General features: G+C 36.2%; 1 pseudogene; it reads left to right on the top strand.

The window, feature by feature from the left end:
• Positions 1-14,150, top strand: part of LOC133052736 (tigger transposable element-derived protein 1-like) — a 57,994-nt pseudogene that overhangs the window by 15,877 nt on the left and 27,967 nt on the right.

The following is a 14,150-nucleotide window of genomic DNA, read 5'->3' as shown; positions in this document are numbered from 1 at the left end:
TGGGTTGTTCATTTTCCTGGTATTGAGCTTCATGAGCTGCTTGTATATTTTGGTGATTAATTCTTTGTCAGTTGTTTCATTTGCTATTATTTTCCCATTCTGAGGGCTTTCTTTTCACATTGCTTATAGTTTCCTTCATTGCATAAAACTTTTAAGTTTAATTAGGTCCCATTTGTTTATTTTTGTCTTTATTTCCATTACTCTGGGAGGTGGGTCATAGAGGATCTTGCTGTGATTAATGTCAGAGTGTTCTGCCTATGTTTTCCTCTAAGGGTTTTATAGTTTCTCATTTTATATTTAGGTCTTTAATCCATTTTGAGTTTATTTTAGTGTGTGGTGTTACAAAGTTATTCTAGTTTCATTCTCTTAAACGTGGTTGACCAGTTTTCCCAGCATTTGTTGAGGAGACTGTCATTTCTCCATTGTATATTTTTGCTTCTTTTGTTGAAATAAATTGTTTATAGTTGCATGGATTTATCTCTGGGCTTTCTATTTTGTTTCACTGATCTATGTTTCTGCCTTTGTGCCATTACCATACTGTCTTGATGACTTTATCTTTGTGGTATAGTCTAAAGTCAGAAAGATTATAATTACTTCAGTTCCATTCTTCTTTCTCAAGATTGCTTTGACTATTCAGGTCTTTTGTGTTTCCACAGAAATTGTTAAATTATTTCTTCTAGTTCTGTGAAAAATACCATAGGTAGTTTGATAGGGATTGCATTGCATATAGACTACTTTGGGTAGTATACTCATTTTCACTATATTGGTTATTCCAATACAATAACATGATGTATTTCTCCATCTATTTGTGTCATCTCTGATTTCTTTCATCAGTGTTTTATAGTTTTCTGTATACAGATCTTTTTTCTTTAGGTAAATTTGTTCCTAAGTATTTTATTCTTTTTGTGGTAATGGTAAATGGGATTGTTTGCTTAATTTCTCTTTCTTATTTTTCATTGTCAGTGTATATAAATGCAAGGGATTTATGTGTATTGATTTTATATCTTGCAGTTTTACTATATTCATTGATTAACTCTAGTAATTTTCCAGTGGCATCTTTAGGGTTTTCTATGTAGAGGATATAGAAGAAGTTGAGGTATCCCTTGACCGCACTAATCTTATTCTTTATACTCCCTCCTGAAAACAACTACTTTCATGAGGTACTGTGTATCCTTTTACATGCATAAATATACATTCATGGGTAATATACAATATTTTGTATGTATTCTTAATTTATATAAATAGTACACCTAGTATATGTCCAAGTTCTATTCTTTTTCCTCAACTTTGTTTTTGAGACCTGTCTGTGCTGACATATCTACATTAGTATATATAATAACCCACCTTATCAATATGCCACATTTTATTTATCTATTCCCATCTTGATGCACATTTATAAACTGCTTTCATTTTTTCAGTTATAGGCAGTGCTACTGTGACTCATTGTGTCTCACTGTACACATTTGCAAGAGTTCTCTAAGATATATACTGGAAGTGGAACTACTGGGACATTAGGGTAGAAATAGCTATTTTGAAATAAATAAGGGAAGTACCATTTTATATGTTAAAAGGTTTTATATACTGAAAAAATGAAGATTCAGAAAGGAGTTAACTTTGAATGCATTTTATGGAAGAGCTAGCTTTTCTTTGGGAATTGGTGCCTTAGAAATCACATGTGCCTGCTTATTTCAAGAACAGTACAATGAAATAAGTTTGCCTACTGTGTGCTCAGTACTATAAAACTGACATTATCAGTAACAGATTACTGAGCTGGATGGACTCGAAATCTGATCCAGAGTGGCTTTTATTATGCTTTATTCAATTAGAAGGAAAAATTATCTACAGAACAAGATCAGTGTATCAGAGTGTATCAGGCAAAAGTCTACAAAGAGTAAATATATCAGGTTAATTGCATATTTGATTTGCAAAGCTCTGGTGTAGAATGTTTGTCAGGCACTTCCATCCTCTCTGAACTTCATGATTTTAAAGACTATTGTTAGTTGTAGTTGAGCTATACTAAAAATTAATGTTTCCATGTATATATTAATAACTCCTTCCTAAAATGGGGTATTGGGTAAGGCATGTGAAGATATATAGGAAAATATATGTCACTTGATTCACAATAAAATTAGAATAAAAGAGGCAGCCAGTTAAAAAAAAATTCTCATAAGAATGTAAAAAAAAAAATAAGAATTTATGAAAAAACAATGTCAAACTATAAAAAAGCCAATCCTATGGACACTCAAGACAGTAACTTGTTCAAATGGTATTAATCAGACTTTTCATAGAACTTTTCATTGAGATAACCACTCTGGTTAAAATAAGTTTCAAATTTTGTATTAGGTTAAAAAAGAAGAAAATCCAAACAAAAAAACTCTTATTATTCCAGACTTTGCGTATCTCAGTTGCCTGAAAACAAAACAGTGACTTTCAATGGCAACCAAATTCATCTGACCCACTTCCATGTCAGGTGCTATGCCAGAGTTTAATCAGAACTGGCAGTTGTCCAGATTACACAAAAATTAATTACTGTCTGTTTCTGTTTTTCAGATTTAATTCTTTGTGAAAAAGAGATCATCTGATATTTGACATCTATCTAACTGAAGTTTCACTAACTGAAGGTAAGATAGAAAGTTTAGAGAGATGCAAGTTTATAAATTAGAGGAAAAAAGAGGGGTTATATATAACTTTATAAAGACTGTATATCAGTTTGGTATGAATTAAGCATTTCATTCTTTATTTTGCCCTTCAGATCACACATCATTTAAGATCCTTTTATGAACAGGGTAGAGGATCATCTTGAAAATTCCCTTTGATAATAATAGTAAATAAAGTATGATTTTCATAAATAGTTGTTCAACTTTGGATAGAAGAAAGATTATAGATATACACTTGACAAGCATATGCTCCATTATGTTATTCTTTTGCATTTCTTTTTTGTTTAAACTTATATTTTTGTATTAGTATCCCTTTCTCCTTTGTTATTAACTTTCTCTATTTTTTTTTTGCTAATTTTCATATTCACCCACAGTACAACTCTTTTTGATAATTAAAAAATTATGCTTGACCAAGGAATCTCAAGCTCAACCTAGCTTTTTATGCTTTAGCCCCGAAGGAATTTACTGGAACTCATAGGATGCAGTGCACTTAAAGATTTAGTTCATAGTCTAATGCCAAATGCATGAGTGTATAAGTGTTCTAGAAGCCTATCAACTTCTGGAAAGATGTCATTAAAATTTAATATAAAACATTCAGAGTGATGTGGATTTCCCAGGTGGTGCTAGTGATAAAGAACGTGCCTGCCATTGCAGAAGACAAGAGAAACACAGTTCAATCCCTAGGTCAAGAAGATCCCCTGGAGGAGGACATGGCAACCTACACCAGTATTCTTGCCTGGAGAATCCCCGTGGACAGAGGAGCCTGGCAGGCTACAGTCCATAGGGTCGCAAAAAATAAGACATGACTGAAGCAACTTAACACACATGCATTCACAGTGATATAATTACGGTTGTAATCACACTGGTAAACAAGTTGTGTTACTACCTAATTTTTTATTATTATTATCATTTGTGTGTGTGCCTTTTTATTGTTTTTTTTGTCGCTAAGTTATGTGCGATTGTTTTGCAAACCCATGGATTGTAGCCTTCCAGGCTCTTCTGTCCATGGGATTTCCCAGGCAAGAATACTGGAGTGGGTTGCCATTTCCTTCTCCAGGGAATCTTCCCAACCCATGGATCAAACCTGCACCTCTTGCATTGGCAGGCATATTCTTTACCACTGAACCACTTGGGAAGACCTATGTGTGCATTACCTCTTCAATTAATTTATAATCTTCCTTAGGACCAGGTCATTTTATTCCTTATGTGACTTTGACTACTGGAACCAACTGATTTACTTGCACATAGTTGAAATTTAGTACACTTTTAATGTTGATGAAGTTTTATTATAACTTTTAAAAATAGAATTGTTTTATTCAGAGAGCTATCTTCATATCCCATTGCATTTCTTTTATTGAAAGAAATATGCAGATGTTTGAGAAATAAGATATTTATAACAGATTGACTGCTGAAAAGAAAAGAGAAACTCTTAGGCTATTTTCAATAGCTAAAAATGTCTGTTAAAATCATCTTTCTCCTTAAGTGAACAGTATATCTAGAGTTGAGAACTGCTTGTTTAATACAAATAGCAGATTCTTCATATCTTAACATATTAGTTACTTTTGATACCAGTCAGTAACTGAGCATGAATCAAATTTCCACAGAATTAGCAGTGGAAAATACTCTCTTAACAAACCTTGGATGTCTTTGGGCTGATAGTGATAAAACAACATAATTTTGGTGCTAGCAAAGCTGATCATGATTTTATGAATGATACAATTATAACTTAATTGACTGATGATCCTGCAACTTTATAGTTATTAAGTTCAGTCACTCAGTCATGTACAACTCTTGGCAACTCCATGGGCTGCAGCATGCCAGGCCTCCCTGTCCATCACCAACTCCTGGAGTTTACTCAAACTTATGTCCATTGAGTCAGTGATACCATCAAACCATCTCATCCTCTGTCGCCCCCTTCTCCTCCCACCTTCAATCTTTTCCAGCATTAGGGTTTTTTTTCAAATAAGTCAGCTCTTCGCATCAGGTGGCCAAAGTATTGGAGTTTCAGCTTTAACATCAGTCCTTCAAATGAATATTCAGGACTAATTTCCTTTAGGATGGACTGGTTGGATCTCCTTGCAGTCCAAGGGGCTCTTGAGAGTCTTCTCCAACACCACAGTTCAAAAGCATCAGTTCTTCAGTGCTCAGCTTTCTTTATAGTCCAACTCTCACATCCATACATGACTACTGGAAAAACCATATTCCATTATATTCCATATTCCATAAACCATATTCCAAATAAACAATATTCCAAAACCATTATAGTTATTAAATATCATATATTAAAATGTCCTTCTGGTTACAATTCCTTTCAAGAGAAATGTGTCCTCCCCCATCACAAAAGACAATATTCATTATGAGTAGCTAAAAAAGAAGACCCTTTCAAAATACCATGTAGTTACGTGTTACAGCAAGCAAGCCAGCAAGTCCTGTTTTATTATTATCTTAAACTGTATATGAAGCATTTTACTGATATTTAATAGAAAGAAATGTAGTAAGAACTTTTAAATACTGTCCCTTTCTAAAATGAAATAGATAAAGAGCTGTCTTCCAGCTTGTAATCATAAGAAAAATTGAGATCACAGACTTCACAGAGAACACACCGATTTTATCAGAACCAATAGTTTTCTCCATGAAGAAGACTATGGTTTTAATTACTTTTAGGAATTTTTTCTTGGTAGATAGGCTTTCCCTATAAAGTCTTTATACTAATGACATAATAGGGAATGTCTTTGCTGAATCTAATTAATCAATTAGTACACATTGATGGATACCTTCTATTTCTCCATACTCTGGATGAAAAAGAAATGTAAGACATGAATTATGTCCTCAGGGAAGTTACAACTCAGTTGTAGGGATCAAGCCAGCATATATTACACAGTTAGATAGTATCAAATGTCAGCTTCACAGCTCTGGCATAGAAGGGATCAATGATCAAGGCTTTATGCAAGACCTTATACTTAAAGCTTTATTAGGATAGGCCAAGGGGAAAAGGAAAGTAATTCCAGATTGGTAGAATGACAATAATAAAAACAGAGAGGTAAGAATTAATACCTGTTTCCACTCCAGGGGTATGCCTGTGTTGGTTTGGTCAGTAACTCCACCTTATATCCTAACTGGGAGACTATGAAACTCTAAGTTTTGTATAATATCTTAGTAACATTTCCTCAGTTAATTATGTTCTAAGTAGTAGAGGTTAAAGATGGAAATCTTTAAAATATAGCTCAGAGCTGTATATTAAAATAGTTTTACAGGTTTCAGAACCAGATGGGTGAGACTGAGAAATCAGTTGTCCCTTTTTTATCAGTTGATATTTATGACATCATTACACTTGTATGCTTAGTCACTCAGTTATGTCTGACTATTTGCTACCCATTGGATTGTAACTCAACAGGCTCTTCTGCCCATGGGATTTCCCAGGCAAGAATACTGGAATGGGTTGCTATTTCTTTCTCCAGGGAATGTTCCCAACCCATGGATCAAACCCATGTCTCCTGCATTGGCAGGCAGAGTCTTTACTACTGAGCCACCATAGAAGTCCATTTTACAGATCAACAAACACAAATTGTTAGAGATTTTACTGTATTACCTATAGTTACATTAACTTTTTTTTTTTTTACTTTGCAGTTAATATAACAGAAAACAGTGATACCACAGTAAGGTCCCATTATTACTAAAGAACTCAATGGTGTAAAAATAATGAGACAGGTTACTAGTTGTGAATAAAACAACAAACACAAATTGTTAGAGATTTTACTGTATTACCTATAGTTACATCAACTTTTTTTTTTTTACTTTGCAGTTAATATAACAGAAAACAGTGATACCACAGTAAGGTCCCATTATTACTAAATAACTCAATGGTGTAAAAATAATGAGACAGGTTACTAGTTGTGAATAAAACTGAGGTTGTTAGTATTGAGAGATGCATTCTTTTTATCTGTTCTCTTGAATAAATTTCAAATTAATACTACCTTACTAGATGGGATATCAACTACCACACAGTTCTAATAGAAGAATAAAGATGAACCCAATTTCGGCATTTGAAGCAAAAGAAGTACCATTTGGTTCAGGTATATTTGGAAAATATTTTGATAGTTTGAATCATTTATTTTAAAAATTGATAGCCTTGGTTCCTGTTCAGACTGATTAACTGTACAGATTTAAAGCAGAATTTTGGTGTAAACAAAATTAATTTTAGATTTGGTAAACTGGAACTAAAAACTGGTTTTAGTAAATCATGATCTTTCCCCCTTAAGTACAGAATAAAGTTCAACACAATTTCTTGGTCTTTGGAGGTCTAGGAGGATTGCAGATTGTTGGTTGCACGTGATAATTGGAGAAGAGTGGTGTGTGACATTTGATAGCTTGTGATCAGAGAGGTTACAGAGCAGTAGCTCAACTTCTCGGATTTTTGAGATAAAGGTATGTATATTAGAAGAACCACTGATAATACTACATATTGAAGTATAATTGAACATTTTAATAGCTCCAAGTCAAGCAAAGTAGTTTTGTAGAGTGTCCTTCTTATTGCTGACCTGTATATGTAGAATATGCTGTGTTTAGTCACTCAGTCATGTCCCAACTCTTTGTGACCCCATGGGCTGTAGCCCACCAGGCTGCTCTGTTCATGGGGATTCTCCAGGCAAGAATACTGGAGTGGGTTGCCATGCCCTCCTCCAGGGGATCTTCCTAACCCAGGGATCGGACCCGGGTCTCCCACATTGCAGGTGGATTCTTTATCATCTGAGCCACCAGGGAAGCCCAAGAATACTGGCGTGGGTAGCCTATCTCTTCTCCAGGGGAACTTCCCAACCTAGGAATCAAACCAGGGTCTCCTGCATTGCAAGCAGATTCTTTACTAACTGAGCTACTTGGGAAGCCCATATGTAGAATAGAACTATATAAAGTTTAAGATGCTAAGGCTTTTAATGATCTAGTTCAACCCTTTCATTTTACGGAGGAGGAGACTGAGGTGCAAAGTGATGAGGTGATTACTAAGTCTCACACACAGTTTTAGGGTCAATATTAAAATATAGATATCCTCCCTTCCAATCTAGTCTTTTTTGTTTGTTCTATAACATATTACGTATATGAAATACAGTATGATTGAAAGGTTGTTGTTAAAGATACTAACCTCAGTAAATCCCATCATTGTTCTTCTCATACACCAGAAAATTTCAGTATCAGTAATCCTGTTTTAATATTCCCTAAAGAAAATAACTCTTCCCTGGTAGGTCAGATGGAAAAAAACATCTGCCTGTAATGCAGGAGATCCAAATTCAGTCCCTGGGTTGGGAAGCTCCCCTGGAGAGGGATGTGTCTACTCACTCCTGTATTCGTGGATGGAGAGTTTCATAGGCAGAGAAGCCGGGCAGGCTATAATCCATCAAGTCTCAAAGAGTAGGACACGACTGAGTGACTAGCATACTTTTCAGAGAATAACATATAGCTAGCAACCACTGATCAAAGACTTTTAGGAATCAAATCCTTTTTTCCCCCTAGGAATAATGATTCATTACTTGCTAATTCAGTGTTTAGGAAATGAAACATAATTAATGCAAATAATGAGAATCAACTGTATGTATTCTTAACTGTGTTTGTAGTGCTTTCAAATTCTGACAGGAAATGGGTCTTCTTTTCTGTACGGTTTTAAATTATTTCTTCCTGGCCGATTGATAACATATACTTTCTCTGAATCTTTAGTACATCTGTTGAGTTATTTCTCCATTTTTTATTTTATATTCTCATTTAACAAATTTTTGATGATCACTTTATTCAGTATGTGTTTATTGTGGAATTAAATATAAATTGTCCAAAAATATTTTAATTTATAATGTTATGTGACCATGTAAGTGAGCTGAGTTGTGTCAGACGTTTTTATTATTTCAGTGTCATATAATGTAAATATAACCTTTGAGCATGTGTCTAAAGCAGTAACAAAGCTCAGTCATATTTTTAAAGTAAGCATTCTAGTTCTCTTCTACTCTCTTCCTAGTAGCAGGCTTCCAGCATTCCAAGAGTTTTGTCTTGGCCTTCTTGATTCCCACACATTAGCTCTCTTTTGACAGTTTTCTACATCTAACTAGCTCTTTGTCAACTGAGCCTATCCCTCCTAGCTCTGCCTTAGAAGAAAAAAAATAATAATATAGCTCTTTTTGGTCCAGGAGCTCCTTATTTCTTTCATTCAATCAAGAAATTCAAGCAGCATTTGTTAAGGGATTATGAAATAAAACATAAATCAGCCAAATGCCTTAAACAATCCTTACTTGCAGTTAATAAGTGTCAGTGTCCTCTTGTATTCATTGTCAGAAAAAAGATAGCACTTCTAGATAAAGGTAATTATAAAAAGATAAACCTGAATGAAAATTTCAAACCTGTCTCAAGATGGATAGCATATGGATAAATACCATATATTGTTATGTGAGCCAGTCTAGTCATGCAGTGAGATTTTCATTTTGCTTAAGCTGTTATTTAATAGAAGACATGTAATTTTGATCAGGAATTTTAGAGGTGTTAATAGTACTAAATCAATGGTAATATGGAGGAAAATATGGGTCTTTAAGATTCTTGTTTTAATTTTTTTAAATTTTATCGGAGTATGGTTGATTGGCAATTTTGTGTTAGTTTCAGGTGAATAGCATAGTAATTCAGTTATACCTACATATATGTATTCATCCTTTTTCAGATTCTTTTCCCATATATGTTATCATAGAATATTGAGTAGAGTTCCTTGTGCTACAGACTAGGTCCTTCTTGGTTATCAGACTTAAATTGAAGAAAGTGGGGAAAACCAGTAGACCATTTAAGCATGACTTAAATCAAATCCCTTATGACTATACAGTGGAAGTGAGAAATAGATTTAAGGGACTAGATCTGAGAGACAGAGTACCTGATGAACTATGGACGGAGGTTCGTGACATTGTACAGCAGACAGGAATCAAGACAATCCCCAAGAAAAAGAAATGCAAAAAACCAAAATGGCTGTCTGATAAGGACTTACAAATAGCCGTGAAAAGAAGAGAAGCAAAAAGCAAAGGAGAAAAGGAAAGATATACTCATTTGAATGCAGAGTTCCAAAGAATAGCAAGGAGAGATAAGAAAGCCTTCCTCAGCGATCAATGCAAAAAAAAATAGAGGAAAAAAGTAGAATGGGAAAGACTAGAGATCTCTTCAAGAAAATTAGAAATACCAAGTGAACATTTCATGCAAAGATGGGCTCAATAAAGGACAAAAATGGCATGGACCTAACAGAAACAGAAGATATTAAGAAGAGGTGGCAAGAATACACAGAAGAACTGTACAAAAAAAAGATTTTCATGACTCAGATAATCATGATGGTGTGATTGCTCACACTCACCTAAAGCTGGACATCCTGGAATGTGAAGTCAAGTGGGCCTTAGGAACCATCACTACGAACAAAACTAGTGGAGGTGATGAAATTCTAGTTGAGCTATTTCAAATCCTGAAAGATTATGCTGTGAAAGTGCTGCACTCAATATGCCAGCAAATTTGGAAAACTCAGTAGTGGCCACAGGACTGGGAAAGGTCAGTTTTCATTCCAATCCCAAAGAAAGGGAATGCCAAAGAATGCTCAAACTACTGCACAGATGCACTCATCTCACACTCTAGTAAAGTAATGCTTAAAATTCTCCAAGCCAGGCTTCAGCAATACATGAACCATGAATTTCCCAAGACCAGATTTATGGCCCAGGATGTGATCTATTCTGGAGAAGGTTCCGTGTGCACTTGAGAAAAAGGTGAAGTTGATTGTTTTGGGGTGAAATGTCCTATAGATATCAATTAGGTCTACCTGGTCCATTGTGTCATTTAAGGTTTGTGTTTTCTTGTTAATTTTCTGTTTAGTTGATCTATCCATAGTTGTGAGTGGGGTATTAAAGTCTCCCGCTATTATTGTGTTACTATTCATTTCCTCTTTCATATTCGTTAGTGTTTGCCGTACATAATGCGGTGCTCCTATGTTGGGTGCATATATATTTATAATTGTTATATCAAAGGATTGATCCTTTGATCATTATGTAGTGTCCTTCTTTGTCTCTTTTCACAGCCTTTATTTGAAAGTCTATTTTATCTGAAATGAGTATTCCGACTCCTGCTTTCTTTGGTCTCCATTTGCGTGAAATATTTTTTTTCCAGCCCTTCACTTTTATTCTGTATGTGTCTCTTGTATTGAGGTGGGTCTCTTGTAGACAGCATATATAGGGGTCTTGTTTTTGTATCCATTCAGCCAATCTTTGTCTTTTGGTTGGGGCATTCAACCCATTTACATTTAAGGTAATTATTGATAGGTGTGGTCCTGTTGCCATTTACTTTGTTGTTTTGGGTTCACGTTTATACAACCTTTCTGCATTTCCTGTCTAGAGAAGATCCTTCAGCATTTGTTGAAGAGATGGTTTGGTGGTGCTGAATTCTCTCAGCTTTTGCTTGTCTGTAAAGCTTTTGAATTCTCCTTCATATCTGAATGAGATCCTTGCTGGGTACACTAATCTAGGTTGTAGGTTATTCTCTTTCATTACTTTCATTTTTCAGTATGTCCTGCCATTCCCTTCTGGCCTGGAGGGTTTCTATTGATAGATCAGCTCTTATCCTTATGGGAATCCCTTTGTGTGTTATTTGTTGTTTCTCCCTTGCTGCTTTTAGTATTTGTTCTTTGTGTTTGATCTTTGTTAATTTGATTAATATGTGTCTTGGGGTGTTTCACCTTGGGTTTATCCTGTTTGGGACTCTCTGGGTTTCTTGGACTTGGGTGGCTATTTCCTTCCCCATTTTAGGGAAATTTTCAGCTATTATCTCCTCGAGGATTTTCTCATGGCCTTTCTTTTTGTCTTCTTCTTCTGGGACTCCTATGATTCGAATGTTGGGGCGTTTCACATTGTCCCAGAGGTCCCTGAGGTTGTCCTCATTTCTTTGGATCCTTTTTTCTTTTTTCCTCTCTGCTTCATTTATTTCCACCATTTTATCTTCTACCTCACTTATCCTATCTTCTGTCTCCGTTATTCTACTCTTGGTTCCCTCCAGAGTGTTTTTGATCTCATTTATTGCATTATTCATTTTTAATTGACTCTTTTTTATTTCTTCTAGGTCTTTATTAAACATTTCTTGCATCTTTTCAATCTTTGTCTCCAGGCTATTCATCTGTAACTCCATTTTGTTTTCAAGATTTTGGATCATTTTTATTATCATTATTCTAAATTCTTTTTCAGGTAGATTCCCTATCTCCTCCTCTTTTGTTTGACTTGGTGGGCATTTTTCATGTTCCTTTACCTGTTGGGTATTTCTTTGCCTTTTCCTCTTGTTTAGACTGCTGTGTCTGGAGTGGGCTTTCTGTATTCTGGTGGTCTGTGATTCCTTTTTATTGTGGAGGTTTTACCCTGTGGGTGGGGTTAGACGATTGACTTGTCAAGGTTTCCTGGTTAAGGAAGCTTGTGTCGGTGTTCTGGTGCATGGAACTTGATTTCTTCTCTTTGGAGAGCAATGGAGTGCCCAGTAATGAGTTTTGAGATGGGTCTATGTGTTAGGTGTGACCTTGGGCAGCCTGAATGTTGACGTTCAGGGCTATGTTCCTGCATTGCTGGAGAATTTTCGTGGTATGTCTTGCTCTAAAACTTATTGGCTCTTGGGTGGTGGTTGGTTTCAGTGTAGGTATGGAGGCTTTTGGACGGTCACTTATTACTTAAAGTTCCATGTAGTCAGGAGTTTTCTGGTGTTCTCAGGTTTTGGGCTTAAGTCTCCTGCCTCTGGATTTAAGTTTTATTTTTCCTGTAGTCTCAGGACTTCTCCAACTATACAGTAGTGATAATAAAACTTCTAGGTTAATGGCAAAAAGATTCTCCCCCGTTAGGGATACCCAGAGTGGTTCACAGAGTTACATGAAGAAGAGGAGAGGGAGGAGGGAGATAGAGATGAGCAGGAGGAGAAAAAGGGGGACTCAAGAGGAGAGAGACAGATCTACGCAGTTGTCTGTTCCCAGAGTGTTCTCTGTAGCCCAGACACCCACAAAGATTCACAGAATTGGATTGGGAAGAGAAGGGGAAAGGAGGAAATAGAGGTGTTCTGAGGTAGAAAACAGAGAGTCAAGATTGGGACAGAATAATTAACACACTCTTGAATAAAAATGGGAACTGAATATTGGATTCTTAAATGTCCACAATTTATATCATATACTGAAAAACAAAAATTAAAAATCTAGAGTAGAGGTTAGACTCTTAAAAATACTATATTAAAAACAAAAACCAAAACACACAAAAAAATTTTAGAAATATATATGAAGTTCAGTTTAAAAATAGGGCTTCTCTTCTTTTTTTTTTGTAAGGTTATAGTGTATTGAAAATGAAAATTAAGGAGTAGTAGAGGAGTACTAGAGGACTTTAAAAGAAATAAGAGAAAAAGAAAAATAGAAAATAGAAGAGAAAATCTACGTGTAAATCTATGGCTGATTCATATCAATGTATGACAAAACCCACTGAAATGTTGTGAAGTAATTAGCCTCCAACTAATAAAAAAAATAAAATAAAAATATAAATATATAAAAAAAATAAAAAGCACTATTAAAATGTTAAAAAAAAAAGAAAAAAATTTTCCTAATTAAAAAAATCATAAAAATCTATGAAAATGAAAGTTAAGGAGTAATGGGGGAGTAATGGGGAATTTTAAAGGAAAATAAAAGAGAAAAAATAAAAAAGAAAAAATAAAAAAAAATTTTTTTTTCTTACTTAAGAAAAAAAGTAAAAATATATCTAGGAATTTCTCTGGAGCTGTTGTGGTCAGTGTGGGTTCGGCTCAGTTTCAGATAGCTCCTCATTCCAGCTTACACTTCTCGATATCTACAGGCCCCTTCCGGTGTAGTCAGTGTTTTCTACAGGGATTTTAATTTGTTGCACCAGTCCCTTCTGAAGCGGTTCCCTTTGTTTATTTGGCTTCTGTTTGCCAGTCTCTTCAGAGCCTCATTTCCGCCCTGACACAGACGGGCGGAGGTGGACTCTTATTCAGGTAGCTAGGTCCATCGTGCTGCGGGGAGGGGCTGGCGCTGCGGGGAGGGGCTGGCGCTGCGGGGAGGGGCTGGCGCTGCGGGGAGGGGCTGGCGCTGCTTTCTCAGTCTGCGCTGCTCAGGCTCCCGGCTGCTCTATATGGAGCACACCCCGTGCTGCACGCGGTTCCAGCCTTCCGGTGTTCCACAAGAGCCCGGAACAAAAAGCTGCGCCTGCTTTTTGTGCTTTCCCCATCAGAGCGGTCCAGGCAGCCAGGGGCTTGACGGGCGCGCTCTCCCCAGGTGCGGTGCACCCACTCCCTTCTGCAGCCCCAGTCTCAGTTTTCGCCGGCTTCTGTCAGGTGCGTGCGCTTTCTTCCCTCCGCGTCCCCAGCCCCAGTCCCTGCCCGCGCCGGTCGGGTGTCTGCGCCCTGTGTCTCGCCGCGACCCTCCCGGCGGATGTCGACCATCCAGAATCTCAGGAGGTCTTTGATTAGAAACTGGAG

The sequence above is a fragment of the Dama dama genome, chromosome X (assembly GCF_033118175.1).
Source record: "Dama dama isolate Ldn47 chromosome X, ASM3311817v1, whole genome shotgun sequence".
Classification (NCBI taxonomy): Eukaryota; Metazoa; Chordata; class Mammalia; order Artiodactyla; family Cervidae; genus Dama; species Dama dama.
The sequence above is the reverse complement of the archived record's forward strand: the minus strand, read 5'-3'. Positions and strand labels throughout refer to the sequence as shown.